At 35.2% G+C, this 20,452-nt stretch overlaps 1 protein-coding gene across 1 annotated transcript in view; it reads right to left on the bottom strand.

The window, feature by feature from the left end:
- Positions 1–20,452, bottom strand: part of Wnt2 (Wnt oncogene analog 2) — a 295,795-nt gene that overhangs the window by 138,156 nt on the left and 137,187 nt on the right.

The following is a 20,452-nucleotide window of genomic DNA, read 5'->3' as shown; positions in this document are numbered from 1 at the left end:
CTTTGCTCCATTAATTTCCCCCTCAAGATATGATACAGTTACACAATCACTCTTGTCAATTGGTTCACTTGTATTTTTCAATATTTTCCTTTGCATGTCATAATGACCATCTTTTGTTAATTTAAAACCATTCCCAGGAGGACCTCGAATGACATTACCACCCCATTTTCTTTTTCTACCAAACTTATCGATTGTTTTAGACATTGTGCACTCTACGATGATTCTCTTCAAACTGATATTTCTGTCATTTACATTATACTATATATTGCAGTAATTGATTAGGGAAATAGAAATAATACAAATAAAATTTTAATCATTTTATATTCATTACAGTAATACATATACATACATACATAATACATTAATATCACATTACTTCTATCATATATTATTAATTATAAATGGCTACATAAATATCAATATTGAATTTTCCGGTTTTGAAGATATTGAATGATATTTCAATCATTGATCTCGGCAGATAATAAATTAATCAATTGATCCAATGGAGTCTCCTGAGATTGTGATTGTTGAATAATATTACTTATCCAACGAATGTTCTCATTTGGATCGTTTTCATAAAATTCAATATCATTATGACCCCAAGGAAGAGTGTGGGTAGTATTCGGAATGATAAATCGTTTATCATCGTGATATGATAATGCAACTTTATTTTTTAATTCAGTATACATATCATGTAACACGCTTCTAAATGAATTCATCTTTCTGAATATCATACCACCTTGTTCGACGATTTTTTGATAATCTTCGCATGTCAATTCATTCTTTATTACAGATCGTTTAACCCCTTTGGCTTTCTTAAATTCACCATCAACAGATTTCACATAATATGCTTTAGCACCTGTACCATAAAAACTCATGATTGGATCATTTGGAAATTCATCTTTGAAGTTACCCAAGACTGAACTTGTTACTGGAATATTGAATTGGTTAACTATACTGTAATTGGATGTATCAAATCTACTTATGTTAGTTTTTATGAATTCATAAAAATTTTCTGTGTTTACTTTAAGAATGAGCGAGTCGGTATCTGTGTAAAGTAAAGAGACATTTTCATCAAAGTGTTGTTTGATGCATCCATAGAAAAAGTCATACATGACTGTTTTAGATAATTCTAATATGGAAAATCCCAAATATAATGGTTTATCGTAATGAACCTTCACTCTACCCAATTGAATGGCAACGAAATTATCAGTGAAAATTGAACAATTTTTGAAATTTGGTTTGGCTATGAGAGTGCTGGCACCTATATTTTTCTTTATATTTTCCCAATGTGTAACGAGTCTAACATCAATTCGATTATCTACATTCTCCATTGTCTTTCCATACACCGCATTATTCATTAGTTTATAGAAATCTTTAACAGATTTGTTGTTAGACCTATTACGCATTTCAGTATTAAGATCTATATAGGGTTTCATCCAGCATGATTGTTTGAATTTCAATACTCTATGTGTATTCATTACAATCAATCCATTTTTGACAGCTTGCTGTAGATTCCTATAATGAACAATATATTTTCTTTTATCATTCAAATTTGGAATTAATTTGGGAATTTTCGATTGTGTACGAGGTGGTATTATTTTTTCGACTAAAAATGGAAGGTCAGAATGTTTATCATGCAACTCTTGTGGATAATGAATGTCCACTTCAAATACATACCCATACGGACTATCAGTACTCACATCCATCACATCAAGATTAAGAATTTCATTTGGTGTCAACCATGTAAATTCACTTGTTGGTAGAGGTTGTGACATACTGTGACCGTATAGATTGGTTGCATCTAAATATGTAATGAATGTGGAAGGTTCATTGGGATTATAATTGGGTAAAAATCTATTATTTGCTATATGTTTCCTCTCGCTACATTGACTAATTCCACCTCGTATACCTTTTTGAAAAAAGTGAATCATATCAATGTCAGTTAGTAATTCCAATTCAACATTAGTGAACTTCAACATGGCATCCCATGATAATCCAGGTGCAGTGTAATATTGTGCCGGATCTAAGTTATATATCTCTAAACTTGTGGTGCGGAAATTTTCAAAAATATCACATAGTAGCAATACATCCGACTTCAAATACAAATCAGAGTATTCCCCCAAATTCTGACACTCGAATAAATTCCAAACATTTCTAGCCCTATCATAATCAGTTTCCGATATATGTTCACAATTGAGTGTGTCATAAAACTGATTTTTTGTCGGAAGTAATGGATAATTCAATTTGTCAATGTCATCAACAAAACTATATGGAAATACACCTTTCTGTCTCATCAAATTGAATTTCTCAATTTGTGGGAAATGTTTGTGCATCTCCAAACATTGATCGGAGGTCAAGTTTGCACCCAACTTCTCCAACGAATTAGTCATAAATTTATAACTATCGATAAATCTCATTTTGAGATAATTCTTCCTAACCACACCATCTTTATCGGTATAGCTGTGTGTAAAGAGATGCTTCGTGAAAGATATATATTTCTCTTTAGTTTGCGGGATAACATCAACTTTCTCTTTATTCCTATACAATTCTTTTATGAATAAATGACAATCATAACCACTTAAATTATGAAAAATGATAGGTATGAAGTTTGGTATTTTGAAATTTAAATTACATTTCGAGTGAGCGGCATGTGATCTTTTCTTTCCTGTGACATGACAATGATCTCTTACTTTGACGTCACCATCAGTAAATGCTTTATTACATATACCACAAGTTCTGGCTGCAGCAAACTGTTCTTCTTCTTCGACAGTTTGTGTATCCATTGGTTTAGGGTTTCTGAGATGATTTTCATGTATCTCTTTCAAATCATCTTCAATGCTACTCACAAATTTCTGAGCTGCATCTACACCCCTATATGTAACAAATTTTGTCAAATCATCATTATATGAACACTTTATCAAATAAGCAAATGAATATGGGGCATGTTTGAATGTTTTAATCGTGTATGAACTTCCAGGATTTGGCTCATTCACATGAATCGGTTTAAGCACTGATTCAAAATCAGCATACACTACAAATGGCACCCTCATTTGCCTCTCAAAGTTTTCAAACATTAGTTTATTTTCCGCAACCATTCTACCATATTTATTGATCTTTAAATTAGTAGTTGGTGTTGTGGTACTAATGTGATTACAATCATACATATTATGACGTAAAAGCAATCTCTCATCAGAAAAATATATCAAACATCCGTCACAAAAATATTTTTTCTGTCTATGAGCTGATAGTTGATTAGAAACTAATCTTGAAAGATCTTTGATCCAACAATAGTGACCATTACCGGAGTCATCAGTTATAAACAACAAATTGACATGTCTCCGGAGTCTTCTCTGTGAGTATCGCAATGGACCAATCACTTCATACTTCATTTTACCCTTCTCAAATGTACTCTCTAAACCGTAAACATTAATTGAAATATCATTCCTATCTTCGAATATTTCGATACTCTTATTATTAACTTTAACCGGAAAATCCATACCTGTGACATCTAAAACAGTGGAAAAATGTGGATATGACGTAAGTTCGGACACTCGACTATCTGCAGGATATAATGCTGATGTTATAGCCCAAGCAAAACAATATTGATCTTCATTACGAACATTCACAACAGCTTTCTTCCATTGAATACATTGAGGCAGCTTCACATATGAACGTCCTTCCAGTGGACTGTATTTATTAATGTTGACCTCGAGAAACAATATTTTTTCACAAGTCCAACCTGAATTATAAAAAAAAAAATATTACTATTCAATCTTATTGAAATTTTTAAAAAATAAATACCTGAGTCACGATCCTGGAACTCAGTCGTTTGAGCCACAATTACATCACGGAATCCATCAAAAACAGCATTCAAATCTGATGATTGGTCCACTATTTTATTTTGGGAATTAAATGACTTCGTGTCCCTCGAATCATCAGTCTGAAGAATATAATTCCCAAAAACTTCCATATTCACCTTGATGCTTTTATGGATCCTGATGGCTGATTCCAGTAATTCAATGACCTTCTGCCTAATCTTATTGAAAAATGACATGTAGTCACTGGTTACAATCGAACTCTCCACCCTGTATGTAGCAATGCGGCAATTGAATGCATTCGTTATAATTTGAACACCGTCAGACAATTGAACACATGCATTATTTTTATGACTCATGGTTCTTCGGTGAGAATTCACTTGGCTCATAGGAATTGTCACATTACAACAATTGCACGTATACATAGGTGTTGCATTATCCACTCTCACCCGTTTCACTGCAGGCCCTCCTTGGCAACTCTGGAGCTGATGCCGACGAAGATTATCACTACGAGTGAAAGATTTACCACAGTCACAGGAATACATTTTATATAATAGTTCTCACTAACTCACTTGATGTAAACTGACATAGCCAACACTCGTACGCTTCTTAAATACACTCTGATAGGACCCGTCAAGACGTCATAGCCAACCCCACTTCTCAACTACATGCGCCAAGATTACCTCCCAACTGAATGCGATAACAGATGTCGATATACGAGCAAGCAGTGGTCGTTGCGGTCTCGGAGAGGGTAGACGCTAGGCAAACAGTCCTCGGCTGCCGTTGTGTCACCATCGATAGCGGGGCTAGAGCGAACCTTCATCGCTTCAGGAGAGGTGAGGGCAGACCGATGAATACGCATTACTCTGCCACACGTCGTGGAGTGAACATGTCGCTCTCTAGCCGTTGAACGGTTATTGCTGTGACGTCACTCCACTACTAACTTGGTGCCCTAACACCGATGGAGCATTTATTACTTGGAGGATCTTCGAAGTATGCAGACGTATGTTTGTACATAGACAAACAAGCACATGATGAAACCCTGTACCGTGCATTCTCCTACACACACACACACACACACACACACACACACACACACACACACATAAACACACAAAATCTCATATGAAAAAAAAATCTGAACGATCCATGCACCAGACACTTCAAGGTCACAACGCCTTGACTTCACTGCACAACAAAAAAACTTCACCAAACAACAACCAATAAAAAAAGCAATTAATACGTCATAGTGGTGGGGGGAGGCCGAGAATCAGCTGTAAACAACTACTCACTTGATCAGCACTTTATTTTTTTTTAATGTCTATGTATTAGTTCACGAGTATCTCAAGACATTATTGCATATTGTTAATTTTTTTTTTCTCAAATCAGGTATCTTGATTTTTTTTCGCTTATTCGCGGTCGTTTTCATCTTAATTTCTTGCAAGCACCTAGTTAGCACTTTATTACCACGCTTAGTTTATACCTGATAGAGCATTCGTCCTCGTTTTCGAGAGACCTGATTCATAGATCTGTTGTTTAGCGAAATAGGAAGCTTTTGTTTATTGATTAGAAAATTCTACGCTCCTCACCGTTTAGCACTCAATTAGCACCTAATAGTGTTCCCTTAATATTCATTATTTTATTATTATTTTCATTGCGTTGCATCAAATAATGCTAGCAACGCAACTTTGAGTATTGAATTGCGGTGTAAGTTACAGAGCACCTAATTTTTGACTCCGGTACCTAAAAAGCACCTAAAATGTACCTAATTTTGCCATTTTCTAAATGCGATTTCCGTACTTCGCGTTGCTGGCGTAACAGAGCTAGGCCCACCACTGATGATATCACCATGTAACGGTCTGTTTCTGCATTTAATTTTCTGTAGGATCTTTTTGTATCTGTGCTACACAAACCGTGGCAGCGAGGTTCAAAAGGATTTTCTTGACACCGTATTAGCCATAAGATCAAATACTACACATTCTTCTCGATACAATCCGAACCTGAACAGGAGTTGAAATCAAAATCGAAACTATTTGCGTCCACAATCACTGGCAATAAATGCGTTTATTTACTGGTAATAAATGGATTTATTTACTCTAGAACCGCATATTTCAATGAATAAGCAGTTTACGCATCCTGCGAGGCTTTATCTAAATGAAATCAGTAGCTGATGTGTTGAAAGGTGCAGTAATAAACCAAAAAGTTACACGGTCCAACAGCGTAGTGGAACCCACTCATTCCTCGCATCAGATAATTGAATCGAAGAGAGTGACTCGTGCATTCTCACTTTCAGAATGTGTTACAATGGAGTTCTTATCGTGTCATCATCGTCTAAGCTCATGTTGGCCCACTGTGGAAGGAATGCGTTTGATAACAGACTAATAACTCTCAGCCAATCCAGTTGGGAGTCTCATACAGTGAGAATTAAATTATTGCGCGTGATATGAATTTAAATCGAGTTTAGATGCTACGCCGTCTGTAATTTTCGAAGTTGTCATAGTTGGCTAGGTCGGAGATGATATATAGTCGAAAGAAATACACCATTCAAAACTTATCTTTGTTCATCATGAAATATGTGAATGAAACAGAAAAGGGTGTACGAGTAGTAGTTGTAGTCATACTATCATCATTGATACGTCAGGACAGTGGAGACACACTGGTCAAGGAAATGCTGTGGATATTTTTGTCAAGGTTTTTATGCAGCTGGGAAGCTGAAAAGTTATCTGTGGAAAGATATAAGTGGAAAATATTGTTATATTTACAATTTTTGTCTTATTTTGTTTCTTATATGTATTTTCGAATAGTCCTTTCTCCTCAACAAACGATTCACCAACAAATATAACGTCATCATCTAATGGACTAAACTAAACTGTCTCTCAGCTCATTCAAATCATGAAAAATGAGAAATGAAACTTTCTATGTTTTCATACCACTTGTATTTGTAACTATCGTTACTGCAGTTTTGTTTTATAAGGACATTTTCAAAGGAATAATATTGTTTTCGTTTGGAGCAGCGGTACCAGGTGGGACATCCATATGATGGCTTATTACTTTTGAAAGGAAGACTGTGAGAAAGTATGTCACACCCGAAAATCTTGCACTTTTCTTCAATTCTTCGTATATACGAATTATCATGAACTATGTGGACTGTTAAAAAAATAAGATGATTGTTCAAATTTCGCCGGCTACTCACATTCGATTAGCGATTATTTCATTTTTTTATGTTGGTTCACTTGTCTCGAACCCATGGTCATAGTTTCAGCTGTTTAGCATGTTCAGCTTGTTAATGAGAGGCATAAAAGTTAGAATATTTTTTTATTCACAAAATACCCGTATCTACCTTCAAGGTTATTAGCGGTTTGACATTATACAAAAGTTATTTACAATTGATATAATATCTTTATGTCGGTTGAAAATGAGATGAGTGGTTGTGTATAACAACTTTCCCCTGAGATGTCCTTGAGATTTTCGGCTAAATTATGCTCTAGCCTTTCCGCATAGTACATTGGACACTCTACTAATGTGTGTTTTGCTGAGAGGTCTGTCCCGCATATACAGGGTGTAACTGAATAAGTGTAAAATATTCAAGGAGGTGATTCCTCATCGAAAAAAAGATAGGATCTTTCATATAAAGAAACTTCATTGGTGCATCCCTTGTTAAGATACAGCCCCTTAAAACGGGTACATAAAATTTGTATAACAATTTTTTTCACAAGCACTGAGAAAGTTACAATATTGAAATTGACCTGACGTTTTGTACTGCCAAAAAGACACTTAGCCAGTAATTTATTTGATCCACCCCATGGTTGTAAGGGGTGGAAAACGCAACCCCTAAAATTCATTTCCAATGTAACTTTTTGTCTTATCATTTGTTTACTATTTAAAACTTTATTTCCGATAGCCTGTTTCATTCTGAACAAAAAATGTCTATTGGGTTGTTTGCCCAGAATAAACCAGTTCGCAGCAAAAAAATATTTTACGAACAACTACAGAGATAAATCGTCATAAATGCAAAAATACGAAACTAATCTATCTAGTAGGTCGCTGTTAGCGATCGTGACAATTAAATTGGTATGACGTTGTCAATTTGTCAATTTTCGAAATTGAATTAATACTGTGTGTTGTTGTTCTATTCTTAAGTTGTTACTTCAATAATTCACTTGTTATTAAAATGGCATACACAAATGAGGAAATGGCTGGTATGTATTACGTTTCTAGAAGATATGCTGAAATGTATCCTCAACGGCAGCATCCTCCACATAGAATATTTGCTTGACTTCATCCACGATTACGAGAATAAGGTTCATTCGACAAAAGAACGCAGGATTGTGATTGTCATCGAGAAGTACGAACACCACAGCTTGAGGAAGCAGTACTTAATTTGATTCAAGAACAACCTACTACCAGTACTGGAAAGATTGCTTTCCAGCTAAATGTTGATCATATGAGAGTATTTCGAATTTTATAGAAATAACTCTTATACCCTTACCATCTGCAACGAGTACAGGCACTGTTACCGCGATATTTTCCGAACTGTCTTGCGCAAACGTCTAGACGTCGGCGCATTGAGCCACGTATTCGCTCAAATATTCCTGGAGTCTCTCTGATTACCCTACCCGCATCGATGATGCGGTTTCTCAAGTCCTCTACATCGCAAAAAGGAGTACGATAAACCAAATGCTGTAAATGGCTCCAAATAGAGAAATCGAGAAGATTGAGCTCCGGGGATCAAGCGGGCCAGTTCTGTGGTCCTCCTCGACCTATCCACTGATTTGCACTTCTCTTAAAAATTGAACGTATGCCTCACCATTTAATCGAGGAGGTAGAAAATGAAGCCCAATTAAATCATTCCCAATAACTCCGAGCCACACGTTGAGAGAATAATGTTCTTGATGGTTAGTTTCGACAATAGCGTGAGGGTTTTCATCAGCCCATATGTGGTAATTATGAAAATTAATAATCTTGTCCCGAGAAAATCTACATTTGTCTGTGAATTATATCGTCTTCAGAAAGTCAGAATCTCTTCTAATCATTTCCAGCATCCACGGTTCGGAAAGTCTCGCGGTAACAGTGTCTGTACTCGTTGCAGATGATACGGGTATGAGAGTTGTTCCTTTAAAATTCGAGATACCGTCAGATGATCAACATTTAGCTGGAAAGCAATCTTTCTAGTACTGGTAGTAGGTTGATCTTCAATAAAATTAAGTACTGCTTCCTCAAGCTGTGGTGTTCGTACTTCTCGATGGTGACCACAATCCTGCGTTCTTTTGTCGAATGAACCATATTCTCGAAATCGTTGATGAAGTCGAGCAACTATTCAATATGAAGGATGCTGCCGTTGAGGATACATTTCAGCATATCTTCTAGAAGCTTCTAACCCATTCCCCCACGACAGACTGTAAATGTAATGCATATCAGCCATTTCCTCATTTGTGTATGCCATTTTAATAACAAGTGAATTATTGAAGTAACAAATTAAGAACAGAACAACAACACACAATTAGTATTAATTCAATTTAGAAAATTCACAAACTGACAGCGTCATACCAATTCTATTGTCACTATCGCTAATACCGACCTACTAGATAGATTAGTTTCGTATTTTCGCATTTATGACAATGTATATCTGTAGTTGTTCCTAAAATAATTTTTTGCTGCGAACTGGTCTATTGTGGGCAAAAAACCCAAGAGACATTTTTTGTTTAGAATGAAACAGTCTATCGGAAATACATTTTTAAATGGTGAACAATTGATAAGACAAAAAGTTTCATTGGAAATAAATTTTCGGGGTTGCGTTTTCCACCCCTTAAAACCATGAGGTAAACAAAATAAATTTCTGGCTGAGTATCTTTTTGGTAGTACAGAACGTCAGGTCAATTTCAATATTGTAACTTTTTTAGTGCTTGTGAAAAAAATTGTTATACAAATTTTATGTACCCGTTTCAAGGGGCTGTATCTTAACAAGGGATGCTCCAATGAAATTCCTCTACATGAAAGATCTTATCTTGTTTTCGATGAGGAATCACCTCCTTGAATGTTTTACACTCATTTAGTTACACCCTGTATTGCATGATGGTTTTTGTTTTCCAGTTATTAGATATTCATGAGGGAGCCTTGTATGGCCGAGGCGAAGTCTGGTGATAGCTATTTGATGGCTTCTGACTTTAGTTAAAGTTTTGTAAGGTGTTAAAATGATCTGTTTTATTTCAGCTAGTTTGGAGGATTGTTAGGACCATACGTGTTGCCACGTATCAAGCACTTTGTTTTCAATTAACACTATGAGGTCGCTGGGTGTTGTTCTTGTTTCTGCCATGGCATCTGCTTGTAGCGCAGCTTTTTTCGCATTTAGATCGGCTTTTTCGGTCCCACTAATGCCGATATGGGATGGAACCCATACTATAGCTACCTGCTTTTGTATTTGTTGTACTCGAAAGAGCTCACATTTGATAAGTTTAACGATGGGGTTATGGGTATATATTTTCCGTATGGACTGGATGAAGCTCAGAGAATCGGTTATTATAACGTATTTCGGGTAATCTGTTTGTTTCATATGAGTAAGAGCTTGAAGAATAGAATAAAGTTATCCAGTAAACACGCTTCAAATACTGGGGAGTTTATATTTCATGGACTGATGTTCTGATTCTTCATTCATTTTCGAAGAGTCGGTATATATTTATATTGTATATATGGATATTTTTCCATGATTACGGAAAAGTGTTTTTCAATCACAATGTTGTTTATTCCTGCTTTTTTGTTTGATGTGAGGTCACTGTTTATTGAAACGGATTGGCTTGTCATGAGAAAGATAATTTGGATTTGTTGTGGTTTATGATTCAGTTGGCATGAAATGAGGTTTCTTTAAGGGATGAAATATGTACAGCGTATGATAAACTCAATATCTTCCTTCCTGTTGTTAGCTAAGACCCTCCAGTTTCTGCGAGAAGACTCTGGATAGGGTTGTTATATATGCACCTGTGATTATGCGTAGGGCTCGTTATGGATGCTGTCAAGTGAAGAAAGTTAGAATTGTTCCGCGTGTTTGGCCATTTTCTGATATCAAAAAAAATGGATTGAAGAATTTGCATCAAATTTCGTGTGAAAATGGAGTTAAGAGCCCAAAAACACTTGAAATGATGACAGTGGCATACAGTGATGTTCACAAGTGGTTTCATACTTTCCACAGAAGGTCGAGAAGTTGTGAATAATGATGCACACCCCAGCACATCAACAATCGAAGAAAATGTGAGAGAGTATAGAAAATTGTTACGGAGAATCGTTAAATCACTATAAGAGCAGTTTCTGAGGATATCGGTATATTTTTTGGCTTATACCGTGCCATTTTTTCGCAAATTTTGGGCATGAAGCGTGTGGCAGCGAAACTCGTTCCAAAATTGCTGAATTTCGCCCAAAAACTCTCAGGAAATGTTGAATGACGTCAAGGGTAATAACTGGTGACGAATTATGAGTATATGATTATGACATCGAAACCAAAGTCCAATCGTCCCAATGGAAGAGCCCAGAAGAGCCAAGACCAAAAAAGTACGCCAAATTTGAGGTGTTGCTTACTATTTTCTTCCATTAACGTGGCGAAGTGCATCAGGAGTTCTTGCTACATGATCATACAGTCAATGGGGAGTAATATATTGAAGTTATGCACCTCTTGCGAGAAGTGAAATTAAGAAAATGTCCAGCATATCAGAAATAAAAAACAAAAAAATTGCAGGCTTTGATGAACTATCAATTGTAACAATCAAGAAAATAATACCTTCTATTATCGTACCTTCAACATACTCAATAAATCAATTTTTTATTCAAGGATACTTTCCAAAAGTTCTGAAAAAAACACTCGTTATATACCTGTACATAAAAAAGGAAATCTCACAGAAAGGGACAACTATAGGCAAATATCTTTGCTTTTCTCGATATCAAAATCATTTGAAATACATAGGCTGCTATGTATGTCTCAGCATGGTTTCAGGAAAAATAAATATATAGAGACAGCTTCCTATCATCTTCTGAATTGTATTCAAACAGAGATTGATAGGAAAAAATATGTGATCCCACTATTTTTCGACTTATCAAAAGCGTTTAATACAGTGTGCGCGGAATTTCTCATCAAAAAACTGTGATTGCTCGGGTTTTCACGATATATAATGAATTGGATACAATTCTATATGACAAACAGAGAAATGGTTGTAATCTGCAATGGAGGGACATCTAAGTCAAAGACGGTAAAACTCGGGGTGCCACAGGGCTCTGTTCTGGGACCTCTACTGTTTCTTCTCTATCTCAATGATCTTCCTCAACATATAAAAGGGGGCTTAATCACAATGTTTGCTGATGATACAACTCATCAGGGAGCTATCTAGACGCCAATCTGAATTGGGACAGGCAGGTGGACTATATACCGGGTGTCAACGAATCTATTAGACAAGTCATAATTTCTAGACTATTAGGAGAATTGAAATGAGATTTGGTATAGTTGAATGGTATGTGGAGAGGAATGTTTTCACATATTTTTCACTTTCCGGTCACTTCCGGTTTCAGCGGAAATGGCTCCGGTTCTGAATTTTTAAATGAAACACCCTGTATATTGTAACATTTTTGGATTTCTGAGACAATTCTGGATCAGAAACTGACATTTTCGGAAGTTTTTCAGCCTACTTGATTTTTTCAGAGTCACTTTCAAAATTACATCTAGGTGGCCATGATCGGACGTAAACTAATCTATGGACCTCAGGTGATATCAGAAAATTGCAATAGCGGAGTTTTACTGACTAGTGTGTTGAATATGAATGAGACAAGTTTACAAAATAACATTTTCGTGTCTAACTATTATTTTTCAAATGGCGACCATTTTTTGACAAGCAATTTCCGAAAAAAGGATTTTTTGACGAATCTAACGTTACTAATTTATTTGCGATTGGATCAACAAATTTAACAAATTTAACTAATAATTTCAGCGATGCACTTAGATTTTTTGCAATATCCTAAGTTCTTGAAAATTCCACTATAGTAAATTTTCAAAGTGCATCCCTCCTTGTTCAAGACACATTTCAGCTCGTTCAATTGTTTCTCTCAACACGTTTTGTAACATTTGAGGCGATATACTTCTAAATGCCTGTTGAATCCTTTCTTCTAAGGTTTCGAGAGTGGCTGGGGCTGTTGCATAGTAGACCCTTTTTTTACATATCCCCAAATGAAGAAATCTAACACAGTCAGATCCGGTGAGCGGGCAGACCACCGTACTGGACCGTTGGTTGCAATAACTCTATTATTGAAATGCTCTATTAAAAAATCAAGTACGTCTCTGCTATTATGGGGTGGTGCTTCATCTTGCTGGAAGTAAATTTGCCGTAAAACTTCTAAAGGCATATCATTAAGATGATCCTCGATTTCATTTTGAAGAAAACCCAAGTATCTAACCCCTGTTAACTGGCCTTGAAACAATATTGGACCAATTATTCTGTTTCCAACGATACCAGCCCAGACATTGATGCCAAACCTTTCTTGAAAATTGCCCTCTCTCATTGCATGTTGATTTTGTTGGGCCCAGTACCGACAATTCTGCTTATTAAACATGCCATTATTTGTAAACCGTGATTCGTCGGAAAATAGAATGAAGTTGATAAAATTTGGGTTAACTCTATGATTTTGAAGCAACCAATTACAAAATACTACTCTTCTATTGCCGTCGTCAGCATACAAATGTTGATGTAACTGATATTTAAATGCTCGATATCCGTGCTTTTTCAGTATTTTTCATGCTGATTCGTGACTTATCTGCATTTCTCTATTGATTTCTCTTAAAGAAACCGTTTTGTCAACTTCTACCATAGCAAGAACGTTAATCTCAGTCTCCTCATTTATGACAAACCTCTGTTCTGCGTCTCGATTTCCCTCTTGCCTAAAACGACTCTCAACATAGGGAAAATACTGATGAGATGCGTGTTGCCGATTGGGATATCTCTGAGCATACAACTCAGCAGCTTTCCTTGAATTTCTGTGGCATTCTCCAAACAATAACAACATATCCACTTTTTCACTTTGAGTATACATTATTTCGACGAAAAATTGAACTAAAATTAACGAAAATCAAGAGAAACTTCTACTTTCTGCTCATAAAGCTTATGTCACTGTCATAACCTAGGTGAGCGTTTTGTTCTCCAAAGTGGACTTGATGGAAATAACCGCAAAATATTATGCATCATTCCTATCCATGGCACCCTTGACAAAAGTAAATGAATTTGTATCGAGTATTTTCCTCAGTAATATTTAATTTATGTTCTTATTTGTAATCCAATCGCAAATAAATTAGTATCGTTAGATTTGTCAAAAAATCCTTTTTTCGGAAAGTGCTTGTCAAAAAATGGTCGCCATTTGAAAAATAATAGTTAGACACGAAAATGTTATTTTGTAAACTTGTCTCATTCATATTCAACACACTAGTCACTAAAACTCCGCTATTGCAATTTTCTGATATCACCTGAGGTCCATTGATTAGTTTACGTCCGATCATGGCCACCTAGATGCAATTTTAAAAGTGACTCTGAAAAAATCAAGTAGGCTGAAAAACTTCCGGAAATATCAGTTTCTGATCCAGAATTGTCTCAGAAATCCAAAAATGTTACAATATACAGGGTGTTCCATTTGAAAATTCAGAACCGGAGCCATTTCCGCTGAAACCGGAAGTGACCGGAAAGTGAAAAATATGTGAAAACTCTCCTCTCCACATACCATTTATCTGTACCAAATCTCGTTTTGATACACCTAATAGTCTAGAAGTTATGACTTGTCTAATAGATTCGTTGACACCCGGTATGTGCTAAGTTAAATAGATCATTCTATGCCATAAAAGGCATCATAAAGCTAATCTTCAATATGGATTTCCGGGATAGCTGCCGGTCCGTTTTTATAGACAAAAAAATATTGACAACCCTCTCCATCTTCATTCTTAAATGTATTTTATTTTTTAGGAAAAATTATATGATAAGACTGCTTCAGAACACAGTCATAATACAAGAAACGGTGATCTTCTGAAAATCCCACAGAATCTCATGATAAGTTATAAAAAATTCCCTCAGTATAATGACATTACGTGCTTCAATAAGCTGCCAAATGTAGTTGAAAAAATAAATCTTTTAGAAATATGCTATTACAGTTACCAAGATTTTTTAATTGACAATCTCACAAACAATAAAATTCACAGTGGACGTAATTTCATTTAGATTGAATTATGTGAATGGTGTGAAACGTTCACTTAATTTGTGGGCATATATGCTCATTTGTATATGTGTGTATATGTATATGTGAATATATGTGTATATATATATATATATATGAAGTAAATCTGTGCACAAACTCCTTCTCTTTTCATCTTTACTATCTTGTAGTACAACTGACTTACCTTATATACCCAAGTGTATCAAAAATGGTGAATAAATATTATTATTATTATTATTTTCATGCCGATAATGCACCTGCTCACTCGTCATTGCTTGTTCGTAATTTTTGGCCAAAAACAATACCGTAATCATTCCTCAGCCACCGTATTCACCAGATTCAACCACATGTGACTCTTTCCTGTTTCCGAAATTGAAGAGCCATGGAAGGACGTCGTTTCGCGATTGAGGAGGTCAAAACCGAATCGCTGAGAGAGTCAAGCACATACTAATAAGTGCATATCAATTTTTTTTCTATTGAAGTATATTGACTTTATTCAGCTTCAGAAAAAATATAATGGAATCGTACGAAGATCCACACATCCTTACAGATTCAGTTACACTTTACGTAGTTAATGAGTTACCATTCCTCAAACAACTTTTCCTCTTGTAATTTTTCACTCTTCAAATGGAAACACAACCCAAAGGATTACGTCAATCGTGAATATGCTGTGCTGAACTATTTCAATACACAGAATAAATCGTCGACACCCATAAGGCAGCAAGTCGCTTTTCTATTGGAAAAACGCATGTAATAAATGCAAATCCGCTACAATTATACCGTCCATTCTGCCTCGGATTAATGTCCACGCCTATAAAATTTATTTACGAGGATTTAATGCGACTCTGCGTGCTTGGTCAAGTGAAAATCACGAGGGCCACTAAGGAAATGCGTGCACGTTGTTGCCAATAAGGCACAAAATACTCATAATCTGCGTATTATTAGCTTTTTGTGCATGGGTGACGCTTTCTCGTTCTTGTGGATTTTTATACGCATTTTACACCCTGTAATTCTGTGTCAGCCAGGATTGAAAATCGCATAAGAAAATTGACCAAAAATTGTAGTCTGATCAAACTTTATATCTGTAATTTTCAAAAATCATTTTATGGTTTTCATTCGGATAATTTTGACCTTGACCGAAAAAAGTTATACCTACCTTTATCGTCATGATAATAATTTTCGAGTACTATTTTTTGAATCAGAAATACAAATTAGTTGAATTTTCTCCACGATCTATTTCAAGACTGCAGTGGTAGTTTGAGAAGATTTTTATTAACTATCAGCAACAGAACTTTTTTTTCGAAATGCATTATGAATTTTCGTGTAATTTGAGGAATAGGAGGTTTCTCCAAGATTCTTACCACACATTTTTTCATGAATTTATGTTTCACAGTATTTGGCCTGATTTTGCGAATTTATGACATTGATCTCACGTAAAACGATTTCATTAGAGTGGCAACACTGTGTGTGTGAGTTCACATTCCATTTTCCGATCCACGGGTATGTGGTTCTATCGTAAATAGCGTTACTTCTCATTCGTTTTTGTGGTCAATATAATAAATTCATAGAAATCTGGTGAATGCGCTTTGTAATGGCGAAATCAAGCAGGCGAGACGACTGCCGTGCCTTCTTGATAATAAAATTAACATTCAGTTTGCATCCAAGTTACTAGATGTTCATTCAGGTATAGGACAACTTTGGTATGTGACAGTTCTGAACATCTCGAGGGCGATACACTTAATTTTGAAAAATTTTGAAACGGAAAATTATTCAGGAAACTTTTGAAGCAGTCCTGTGAAAAATCGAGTGTGTTTAAAAAAACGTTCAGTGTACTATGACGTGTAAATTACGATTCTGAAAGAGACAATCAGCGCTCTCCCTTATTTCTATAATAACATCCCTTATTTCACCTTCTTTGGCACCTTTAAGTTTAACGATCAACATGTTTTCCATTAGAAACACCGTATAACAATGTATTCGTTTTCTGGTGACATCCCATCATTCTCAATGTTTTATGCCTACTAGTGACATTTCGGAAAAAGCGGTTGGTTACTGAAAATCAACTCCATGAATTCAAAATTTTTTTTCGTAGGAAACATGTTGATTATTGTACTGAAAAAATTCAGAGAAGGTGAAATGAGGTATGAAGGAATGAATGATTTTTGGGAAAAAAGTTTCTGACTTTCTACTACTCAATCTTGATAAAAAAAATGTGGGAATCTTCCAAAGAAAGTAAGGAAGTAATGAATTTTAAAATAAGCTACTCTATATATGGATATGTCGGTCGGTAGCCAAGCGGTTCGGCGTGGGTGCTTTGTTCACTCACTCGAATTGACTGCCGTGTTGGTCGGTGGTTCAAGCCCTAGTCTAAACGATCGATCTTCACTTGCTATCGTCCAACCCTTGTTAGAAATCACACGTTAAAAGGTAAGACCTCGTTAATCCTTAGCTCGCACAAGTTTCGACTTCTGAGAGTTGTCGTTCGTAGGGGTGCGACAACTGGTTAACGAAAAATCAGATTTTAAACAGATATGTGGCTCATGCAAAGAAGTAACTTTCAGACACAAACTGAAAAAAAAGCCTTCCCGAAACAGCTACTTTCACAAAGTCATTGAATTACACGAAAGATTTTTTTTCTTATAATGTTATCCATATTGGTACTGAAGAGCCTTAAGGCAAGTGTCTTACGGCGAAACATCGATGTCTACCAGTGAGAATAGCAGTGTTCCATGTAAGTGCAATTTTTTTACCATTCATCAAGTGTAGAATGATATCTGATTGTATTTCATAACGAATGTTTGGAATACAAACTGAGTAGAGAATAGTGTCTTCTGTATAATTATGTGTTCATATAAAAGTATTTGTTTCGAAAGAATTTTTCTTTCGTGCAATTCAATGTTTATGGTAGTTGTTTCAGGAGGACTCTTTCTACCAGTTTGTATCTGAAAGTTACTTTAATTGAAGGTAGTTGACAATGTTTCGTGGTGTATTTCATCAGTTCAGACTTCCATTGTCTAATATAAAAACTCCCTGTAAAAAAAATTTAAAAAGATTAACCGAAAATATAACGATTTTATTGAACAAAAAAATAAAATCACGAAGGAATAACATACAAGCAACAACAAAAAAAATTCAAATATTATTATAAGCTGAAAACTAAAAATTAAAAATTTTATAAACAAAGAATGAAAAATAAAAATTAAAAGATTAGATACCAAGTTACGTCACGACGTTTCGATTGTTAATATCCACAATCGTCTTCGAGTGATAACTGGACTTAATTCTTCGAGATCTGACTATTTGTAAGTCATTCTAGTGCTTTCACCTATCCCGTCTTCCCTCTCTACTCGTCATTGGTTTTAGCAATAGATGACCGTTTGGCAGGAGTTGGTCGTTTTTTGCTTGATTAGAGGTTTCCATATGTTTCGTATCTCTACACTAGCTTGGCTAAATACGTTGTTGAACAACATATACGCGGCTTCATTGAATTATCTTCTGAACCAGTGTTCCCCCTTGTGGATGATTTCAGCTTGAGCCCACTTGATATTATGTTGAGTCAAAACATGTTCTGCCATTCTGGATTTGCTGATTTCTCCTCGTTGTAGGAGTCCTGATGTTATACTTGGACCCAATCCTTCATATCCTTTCCGATAATCCTCTGATGTAGGGAAATACAAGTAGTGGTTGTGGCGGCTTCTTTTCCTTGTGCGAGCTTTTGCTGTCTTCTAGCTGAAGCCTTCTACCATCACTCTGGAGTAACTATTTCGTTGAAGGTCATTTTTAATGATGCCTGGTTCAGATACTGTTCTGTGTGAGATTCTTTCAGGGATTTCAAATCAATTTATATTATATTAGACAATGAAAGTCCGAACTGATGAAATGAAAGTTACTTCTTTGCATGATCTACAAATCCATGTATAGAGTTACTTACTTTAAAATTGATTACTTCGTTCCTTTCTTTGGAAGATTCCCACATTTTCTGTATAAAGATGGAATAGTAGAAAGCCAAAAACTCTCTTTCCCATATAATTGTACTTTACTATAGTTTGTAGTATGCAAAAAAGGCTGAAAAGTTGCAATTTTCGAAACTGTGGAAGGCTATTACTCTAAAAATGAGGGAAGCATAGATTTCTTCAGGATTTGTAATCTGCACGTCAAAATGGGGAAGTACATTAATTTTTTTCAAATTTGAAAGATACAACGTATTTGAAATTATATCTCAATGTTATTTAGGGTTATGGGCTGGACGTTTTGACTCCAACTGCATCATACATCGATGCGACAATGGTGAAATTCTTTTGACTTGTATAAAAGTTGATTAAAACGATCACAGGTTAAGGCAAGGTTTTCATAGTGAGTACAGGTTCATACAAGTATCGTAATTGAATTTTTTTTAAATGATCTTTCAATTAGTAGGCAAAATGTATGAATACGACAAGTTACTGACTAATTAGACTTTCCAGTAGTTTATATTATGCAGTAATTTTTCGAGTTGAACTTTTCAGTTTGCCCTTTACTATACTTAAGCAGATTCTCTATTGATTTATTTTTTATTCTTTCAGGTTATGGAATGTTATAAACCCAAAAAACAGTATGAAATATTGACTTCTCCACAAAAAGTATCGTTTGAAGAATATGAATATGAAGTGTTTAATGATAATAATGTGCTCCAAATCAGAAAAATGTAACAAAACATCAACATCCATTTCAGATTATCATCTCGACATTTTTAGGTGCAAATACAGGGTGTAACTGAATAAGTGTAAAACATTTAAGGATGTGATTCCTCATGGAAAAAAGATAGGATTTTTCATATAAAGAAATTTAACTGGAGCATCCCTTGTTAAGATACAGCCCCTTAAAAGGGGTACATAAAATTAGTATAACAATTTTTTTCACAAGCACTGAAAAAGTTACAATATTGAAATTAACCTGACGTTTTGTAATACCAAAATGACACTTAGTCAGTAATTTATTTGGTTTACTCCATGGTTGTATGGGGTGGAAAACGCAACCCCTAAAATGTATTTCCAATGTGACTTTTGTCACATTGGAAATACATATATATATATATATATATATATATATATATATATATATATATATATATATATATATATATATATATATATATATATATATATATATATATATATAATGTGGATCATCTATATTATATATATAGGCTCAGCCTCTATTGACGCATTCCTACTTTGAGGTTTACACCAGCCGTTCGCAATCGTAACATGGCCGTTAATGCAAATTTCTTAACGTACAGGTCCAGAGAGGTCAGACCAACAAAGTATGGCTTATTTATGTAGTGTTTGATTGTATCAATTATTGATTTCATTTTGTTTTGATTCGCCGATTTTCGCAAGTGTATTCAACAAAATTCATCCCCGAAGTAAAAT

This window comes from Leptinotarsa decemlineata, unplaced genomic scaffold (assembly GCF_025532065.1).
Source record: "Leptinotarsa decemlineata unplaced genomic scaffold, Ldec_3_MD MMD2_tig00026307_RagTag_RagTag, whole genome shotgun sequence".
NCBI lineage: Eukaryota > Metazoa > Arthropoda > Insecta > Coleoptera > Chrysomelidae > Leptinotarsa > Leptinotarsa decemlineata.
The sequence above is the reverse complement of the archived record's forward strand: the minus strand, read 5'-3'. Positions and strand labels throughout refer to the sequence as shown.